Here is a 9,367-nt window from a genome sequence, read left to right as displayed (position 1 = left end):
GGAGGGAGGGAGGGAGGGAGGGAGGGAAGGAGGGAGGGAGAAAACTGTATTAAATATGTCTTCAACATGTAATGAGCACAGAGCCTTTACAGAAAAGGATCCAATTCCAAAGAACGCATGGTTGTTGGCAACTGAACACTCATTGTTTCAACAAGGAGTTGCTGGATGCAAGCCTACTTACTGTGTGTTAAACACTTTTCCCATTAAAATACTAGGATGGATATTATTTAGAATCAGGGCCAGCTTATTAAACCCTTCTACCTAACATAGAGTGAACTGTGCCGCATGTCTGGAAGAAGTCCTATCTCTGAGCCGCGGTACCGGTGAGCTCAGTGATAGGAAGGGAATAGAGGAAGAGAGAAGAGCGGACCTTTCTGGTCCTCTCTGGACCAGAAAGCACTACACAAGGCTGGATGCCATATAAAACACTTTGCAGAAGAACTTAGTTAAGTAGCCTAAGCTGGTCTGGCGTGTTTTAATCTTCCTTCTCTGCTATTTTAAATAAATATTTGCATTTAATTTATGTTTTAAATAAGATTTTTATTTAAGTAAACAAGTTTGAGGGCTTATGTACTCTGCGCAGTATAAACTCTCGGTGGATCCCAAGGATTTTCTGTTTCTGTTTTTTTATGCTGAAGACTCAAGAGCTGCTGCTATGGCTCTTGTTTTGTTTTCTTTCATGACCAAGGTAGGTGCCTGTTGCGGGGAAATATTCAAACATGAGCCCGCCAACTCTCAGCGGGGCCAGGCCATGCTCCCGCACTCCTTACCACCACCAGCAACTCTCTAGAGCCACCAGCCCCTGTGCCAGGTGACCTCACTTGCTCGGTCTCTCAGCCGCCAACTCGCCAGCCTGGCTAGGCCACGTGGCTCCCACCCGGCCATCTCTCAGACTGGGACCCCGAGTTCCTCTCGCTTTCACGAAACCCCACACGCACCCCTGGTTAGCCACCTCGACACCTAATTACCCAGTAGAATCAAGACTCTTAATGCTTAACTAGTCGATCGGATTTACATAGCAATAATAACACAATTTACAAGATGCCAATACAATAGTTTCAGATCAATGGAAAATGATTAAGCTTTAACACAATTATGCTAACCTTTTGATAACACCACGTTGGCCTCCATTCTGGCTCTCTCTTTCTGTCTCAACTCCTTGCTCTGCCTCCCTTCTCCTGTCCAATCACGAGCCTCCCACTGCCCTAATGTGATTGGACAGGGAAAATCCTGCCGCAGGTAACTTCCCATAAAATCTTATCTTTCATTCATTCTCCGCAATTCTTTCCTGGAATCATCGCTTTACATAGTTGTACCTGGCCATGATCCAATACTGGAGGATACCAGGATAAATTCTCCTACTCCAACATTGTGTGATTCCCTAACTCTACTGTTCACCGAGACATGTTCAAGTGCAGCCTCAGCGGATCCTAGGAAACAGAGTAGTGTCACATCTCACAGGCACGGGACATTTTTAACATCTAAAATTCACAGGTGCTTAAAGGGCAAGGATAAAAACAAACAAACAAGCAAAACCCAAACCAAACCAAAAAATCAAAAAATCCTTCTTCCCTGGCTCATGGGCCTCTGTTGAGGTGGCCCTGGGGACCAGTCAGTATTAGTGTTTCCATATTGATCAATCAATGATTGATCGATTGACAACTCACTCTGTAGAGGTTGGCCTCTGATTGTGAGACCCTTCTGAGCCTCCTAAGTGCTGGGATTGAAGGTGTGCGCCACCACGGTCAGATCTTTCCCAACTCTTGAGACACTTCAGATTGCTGGGTCCATGTAATAGGACTGGTCTCCCCTACATGCTGAGGTAGGTGTGTGTGTGTGTGTGTGTGTGTGTGTGTGTGTGTGTGTGTGTGTGCATGTGCGTGCATTCCTGAGTTGTGTTCTATGTTGTGCTACTGCTGACAAACACTTCCAGGCTCTCGGGAATTTTTACATTCTGTGGGGTAGAGCCAGAGAGGCGTTCAGCGTGATGTCAGGATTCCCTGCTCCGAAGGCGCATCCTCTGGTGTAGACCTGTGCTCTCAGCTCCAGCACTGTCCTACCCAGGGTCCTATACCCAGTGACCCATCTTCTAAAGTCTTCCAGCCTCGACACTTCCAAACTGCTGTGGTCTCGGTGGAGTTGATCTCCAGCATCGGGAAGGAGCTTTCCACACATCTTTTATTTCCAAGGAGATGCCTCCTAAATCAAATGCACTTCTGCTGATATTTCAGGCTGACAGATCTAACAGCGAAGGATAGGCATAGGAGGCTCCTGGTAACTGAGTAGAAGGGTCGGTCCATTCCACCTTTGGTTGCTGGAGGCCATACTTCAAAGCTGCTTTGATTCTTGTGTCAACTCCTTCTCCATTCCTGAACATGAGAGGAACACTGGGAATAAAGACCAATGAAGATACACTGACACACAGCTCCTCTGATATGCTACAGATCATAAGGAGGGGCAGTAAAGGCTTAGTCTGTTTTCTGTTGCTCTAACAGAGTCCCTAAGACCAAGTACTGTATAAAGAAAAGATTTATTTCACTTATAAATGTGGAGCCTAGGATGTCCAAGAAGACAGATTCAGCATTTGCTCAGACCTTGAATAAGTCTTCTTGCTGCATTGTGATAGGATGATGGATCACATGGTGATACTGGAGAGGGATGGCCCCCTCTCTCATAGCAGCCTTTAATGACTTATACATCTACAGGAGGATAGATGCTTTATGAGCTCTTCTCCCCCTTCCTCCTCCCACAAGAAACTATTGCCAGCAGGCCTGATTACACATCTTACATAAGTATTCACAGCTTTTGAGAGTCCTGGAATGCGACAGCCCTGCCATATCTAGAAGAAAGTATTCCACAGCCCCTGGCTGCTTCTTTTAAAGCCACTAATGCTGTTGCCCTGTGACCTTACCTCATTATCTTCTAGAAGTCTCACTCCTCCACCCCAAACCATTAGGATAAGAGATGAAAGCTTAGATTGCCAGCATCTGAACTTCAGGGAAACAGGGCTCTCCTGTGTGGCCCAGTTTCTTCTTGTGAGTAGCCAATGACTGTGTCTGCTGATTTCCGACCCATAGGAAAATCAACTTCCATTTATGTCACTGTAGGGAAACTCAACGTTGAATATGAAGTCTTCAGACTTATTTCTGCCAATTCTGATTCGCAGGCTAGGACTACCACAATGGTTTTCATTCTTCTGTCCGGGAAGATGGACAAGAGCCTTCAGAGGCAGGAAGTGTTGGTTTTTCTTGGTTGTTTCCTAGTGGTACTTCCCAGTGTAAGAACTAACCATCTCACAGAGGCATGCTTTTTACTTGTTAATCTTCTGAACAGGAAGCTAGAACCTATTCGTCTTTGTCTTCTCTGAATTATATCGATGCCAAAACAATGACATCATTCCCATTATCATTATACTAAAACTGATTTGTATGTTTCCACAAGAACTCTTAAAAATTAGAATTCTGCTAGAAGAAAATCCAGTCAGATTATTAGGTATCCTGTGATAAATATAGGAGGTATTTATACCTCTTGTTTATTTTTACACTGTTTTCTCATGTACTTATATGACATTATATACAATGAACTACCAGTGCTGAATAAATCTATAATTTGCACATTAAGCCAGGACTACCACCCAGCAAGAGAGCACCACTAACTTACCCCGTAGACCTCTTGTCAACAGTGAATTCTTGTCCACGTCTCCCTCTGAATCACCTCAGGAGCTCTGCTGCGTCCAACACTCAGCCTTAATCACACCGTTGAACAAACAAATGGTATCACCAGGCACTTGAGATAAGTTTGTTGTAATAGCCAAGCAATAAATTTGGCAATTTCTTGGCAGCTAATGATCAAGGAAAACCCTACAGGTTGCAGACATTTGTCCTACCTGCTAACAGTATGCACAAGAAGAGGCAGTTTTCCTTGTGCTCAACCCCAAGAGGCAATAGTAGAACTGTGATTTTTATAGATCCAAATACTATCCAAACGAATTACTTTATGGACTTTCCCTAAAAGTTTAAGCAGCATTTTCCCGCGAGGATGTCTTTGAAGATCATGTACTGTCTGAATATGCTATAGCAATCAAGTGATTTAATGTGTATTTTGGCGTTCAATTGCTTAAGCCACTGTCAGGAAGATATGGGTTTCAACTTCTGTTGTACCAGTTGCAGGCTTTGAGCTGGGCATTTTACTTTGTCTGAACCTTGACTTCCCATAGCTATGAAATGGGACGGTTTTACTCCTTCCTGGAAACCTGTGTGAATTATACTTGATCATTTCTGAGATTCTCTAGAGCAGTGGTTCCCAACTGTGGGGTCAAGACCTCTTTAGGTCGCATATCAGATATCCTGCATAGCAGGTATTTACATTATGATTCGTAACAGTGACAAAATTAGTTATGAGGATGCTGAGCCTATGTGCTTAACCTTCTGGCCTTAAAGAAGCAACCTAGGTGGTCCTGCCGAGGTCCAAGTGTGATGAAGCAAAACGCAAGAATGATGCTGGAAGTGCAGGACCTCGGGACTTATAGACTCCTTCCTGGGCACCTCTTTCTGTAGGCAAGACCACTTGCCATTGCTTCTGATAGGCCTTCTGGATAGCAGAGCCTCACCTCTAATGTAATGGCTTGAGTATCTCAACTTTTAAAATCTCTTTGTAATTTTTTAATCCCACTACATACTTCATGGATCTCAAAACATTTGTCAAATATGCCATAATCGTCTGTGGCAAAGACATATTTCTCATGGACTCCTTTGATGTTCAGAATATGAGCAGGTCAATGTGTGTTATGAGGTGGGTGTGTGGGCTGACAGCACCCCGAAGTAATCTGTGACTTAGTACATGCCCATAGCCAGAGGGTTCCCCTGGATATGGGAACTGAATCCAGTTCTACCAAAGCTGCAAGTGCTCTTAGCCACTGCGTCATATCTCCAGCCTCTACATCTGTTATTTCTTAAGATAACTTTGCTATAAAAACCCAGAGGACCACCAACAGCATAGAAGAATGTTGTCCTTCCGGTTTCTTAAGGCATGGGAACACTGATTCTGCTCATTAAATGAAGTGACTCTATAACACGGACTTAATTCCCATCTGCAGTTTAAAAATGTTCCTGAGTGTTGTAGATTACAGAGAAAGATATCGAAACACTGATCTGCAAGGACAGACAAGAACAGATGACATGTAGATATTTTCTAGGCTGAACCAATGTTCGGCTCAGAATAAATATGAAACAATTTTATTTCATGTCTAGAATTTGCAATAGGAACTAAAATCCTAATGCCTTGAAGATTTTTATTCAGATGCAATTAATTGATTGGCTCATTTAGGGCTATTTTTTTTGCTGCCTGTTGTGTGTCCTCCAATCATAACATCCAAATTTATATTAAGTACAATTAATAAAATTAGAATTAGTTTCAGGTCTTTGGCCATGGTAGTTCCATTTCAAATACCAGAGAGCTACACATAAATAGCATAGAGACTGGAGAGATGACTCGGTGGTTAAGAGCACTTGCCGCTTTTGCAGAACTGGATTCAGTCCCCATATCCAGGAGACCTGCTAGCCATGGGCACGTACTTAAGTCATAGACTACTTTGGGTGCTGTCAGTCCACACACCCACCTCATAACACATATCACCCTGCTCATATTCTGAACATCACAGGAGCTCATGAGAAATACATCTTTGTGTGGCTCTCCAGTGTTATTCTATTGGACAGTGTAAACAGGATACTTTTATCATTGTGGATAATTTTATTGCACAGTACCTTTCTAGAGTGGCTGAAATGTCTGGCTGTCAAACCAGGGTGGTCCCTAGTTACCAAAACACTAAGACTTTCTTAAGGTTATGGAGTAGAGAGAAATTACTTGTCCAGTTCGCCTTAGACGTTCAGACTCTTTTAATTTCTCCTCCCACAAATGTCACGTCAAAGGTAATTTCGTTCTGACAGCTGAGAACAGTCCCTCGTTCCAAAAATAATATTGTGTTACCAGGGTTTTCTGTAAAGTACTCTCAGCTTTTCTCATTAAATCTACACAATAGTCCCATGAGGGAGGTATTATTTTCAAAATGCAAATGAGAAAAAAACGAAGTTTGGAGTACTGATGAATCGGCCTGCCACAAATAAGTTGGCTTATAAGAAGCAGATATTTAAACTCTCTTCTGTATAGCTCCAAATCTCTTGAATTTTTTTTTTTTTTTTTTTTTTGAGTCAAGGGTTCATTATTGGCCTTGGCCTCTTGAGTGCTAAGATTATAGGTGCCTGCCACCATAGCTGGTGCTTTTGTATGTGTCTGTGTGTAGGTTACTGGCCTTGTACACTTGCTAAGCATGTGCTACTGAACTCTATCCATGGCCCTTCAACCTACACCCTGTCAGAGAAGGTATTAATAATGCCTCTTATATACGAGCCACTTCCGATATCTTGAATCAGACTCACATTTAATAGCTATGTGACCTTGGGCAAACAATTTATTCTTAATTTATCATCTATAAAATAGGAATAACGGCCAGAGCGGATACCTGGCTCACAGGGTTTAATAGTTGGGTGTGACTTAAGTGCAGATATGTCATCCTGTGGGAGCTCAGCGGAGTCCTGCTGTTTTATTATCTAACCGACGGTCCACAAAGAGATCAAGAAAACAGCGTTGAATCTGAAAAATTATTCTAAATTTTTTCTTTGTTTTTAAGCTATAAAACAGAGAGACTGGATAATCAAAATTTCCCGCCTGGCTTTCAGGCAGTCTAGGAAGCAAGAAGTCCAAGAGCCGATGCTGCTACTGGCTTGGCAAAAACTCGAGTCATACAAGAGAGGCCATCTTGGCTGGCAGCCAGGATAAGCCAGCACAGTGAAAGGTAGGGGTGAGAGAGGGAGAGCGTGTCACAGCAGCAAGGTAGGGATGAGAGAGGAGGAGGGCATCAAAGTAAGTGGCCTCACTTGCTCGCCTCTGCTAGCTGGCCTCTTGCCAGGGTCTCCTTCGTAGAGGATGAGAAAAAGCAAATGGAAGCCCAGTCAAAAGGCTGCCTCCCACTCCGCATGGAACAGTTTGAAAGGAGGATAAAGGGAGTGGTGAAGACCATCGTTAGGCGAGGGACCATGTCACGGCTACTGTCAAATGCAGACTTTATTCAGACTTGATTTACTAGTCAATAATCTTGCCAGACTTGGATTCAGAAGATGCTAGGATATCCATCCTCACTGGCTCCTGGAGAGCGGGAAATTCATAAACATCACGGGGCACTTGATGTTTCTGGGACGATATTTATCATGAACTGGAGTGTAAAGGCAGAGCGTTAAAGGCGAGCACATTTTACCACGTAGGACAGAAGACTAGATTTCTGCTGGGGGGGGGGGTTGGAGTGTACAAATGTATGCTATGTGCCTGTAACCTCAGCCTGTAGGAAGGGGGGGGGGGAGGATTGGGAGTTCAGAGCTAATCTTGACTACAGATTGAAATCAAAGCCAGCGTCAGCTACATGAGAAGCTAACTCAAAAAGTTAAACAATGCTGACCTAAACCATTAAACAATGTGTGTACACACACACACACACACACACACACGCACGCACGCACACAACATAACACAGAAACCTCAGGAAGGAAGGCTCCCTGAACCACTTACAAAGATACAGGAAACACCAAGTTCCAATAACAGAGAAGGAACCACCCAAAAAAAACCCTCAAAATATTGCCAGTAAAATAAGATTTAGCAAAGGCCCCCTGATGCTTGGTTGCATGATCCAGCTCTTATGACAGTTCTGTGTGGACACAGAGGAGAAGCAGAAGTGGACTGAGCTCCCACCGTGGGCCGGAAGGGGAAGGAGGATCTTCCACGGTAGGCCGGAAGGGGAGGGAGAAGTTATAAAGGTAGAATCGTCTGGCGAAATAGGCTAAACTGCCAGCATAGCACCTGTTGGTTTTATAAATGCAGGTGTCTCAAAACTCAGACAGAACAGAGTGGAGGGACCAGCGACAGGGGACTGCATAATTATCAATCATTCCACAGCCTCATTTAATCTGCTTTTGTTAGATAAGATTTAGGGACAAACCCCAAATTGTCCCTCCCTTACTACTTCTTTTCCAGTTGTCTACAAAACTACCCTAAGAAAAATAAAAAGCAAAAAAAAAAAAAGAAAAGAAAAGAAAAAAAAACCCATTTCTACATTTTTACTCTCTAAATTGTTCTGCACTTTGCTTATGAAAGAAAACAATAAGACATTCCTGGACTGTTGACACTGGGTGTTGGGTAAGCCACTTGGGCAAAGTTCCACTCATTTTCCCAACCCCCATCTGGACTGTTAGCATGTGGCCCTCCCACGTATACATACCCAGGCGAGCTGTTCCGTGGGGAAGAATACTTTCTGCGCATCCATTCCTTAGTTAGTTACCAGCTGCACCAGGGCCCCACAGCTACAGAGAAGAGACAGTTTGCTTTCATAGCTTTCCCCTTTGAACTTCTGTCAGCAGGGGGCCCTTCCTATCATTCACAGTTTGACAGGCTTTTCACTACACACACACACACACACACACACACACACACTTACACAGCACACACATATCACACACACACTTACACAGCACACACATATCACACATACAGATACACACATGCACAGATACACACACGCACACACACACACACAGAGAGAGAGAGAGAGAGAGAGAGAGAGAGAGAGAGAGAGAGAGAGAGAGAGAGAGAGAGATTTAGATGTTGCTTTCCACCACAGTTCCTTGAGAAAGAGCAGCGACCTCTATACTAAAGGCTTTAGAACAGGTCTTACTTAACATTTTCTAATGTCTTGATATTATTTTCCCTATATCACGTTAAAAAACAGCACACTTTCAGGTATTATCTAAAGTTGACATTACTAAAAGAAACGAAGTTTGAGGGAGAATAATTTTAAATCATGTATTAAATGTAAAGATTCTCGGGGCTGGAGAGATGGCTCAGTGGTTAAGAGCACCAACTGCTCTTCCAAAGGTCCTGAATTCAATTCCCAGCAACCACATGGTGGCTCACAACCATCTGCAATGTGATCTGATGCCCTCTTCTGTGTGTCTGAAGACAGCTACAGTGTACTCGTATACATAAAGTAAATAAATAAATCTTTTTTAAAAAAAAAGATTCTCATAGCCTCAAAACTTAGAGATTGCAAAGACAAACATAGTGGTGCATACTTTTAATCCCAGCACTTGAGAGGAAGAGGCAGGCCGATCTCTCTGCTCTCTGGCTGGGGTCTACGTAAAGAGTTTCAGGACAGCCAGGTCTATGTAAAGAGACCCTGTTTCAAAAAAAAAGAAAGAAAGAAAGAAAGAAAGAAAGAAAGAAAGAAAGAAAGAAAGAAAGAAAGAAAGAAGGGAGGGAGGGAGGG

This window comes from Mus pahari, chromosome 9 (assembly GCF_900095145.1).
Source record: "Mus pahari chromosome 9, PAHARI_EIJ_v1.1, whole genome shotgun sequence".
Lineage (NCBI taxonomy): Eukaryota > Metazoa > Chordata > Mammalia > Rodentia > Muridae > Mus > Mus pahari.
The sequence above is the reverse complement of the archived record's forward strand: the minus strand, read 5'-3'. Positions refer to the sequence as shown.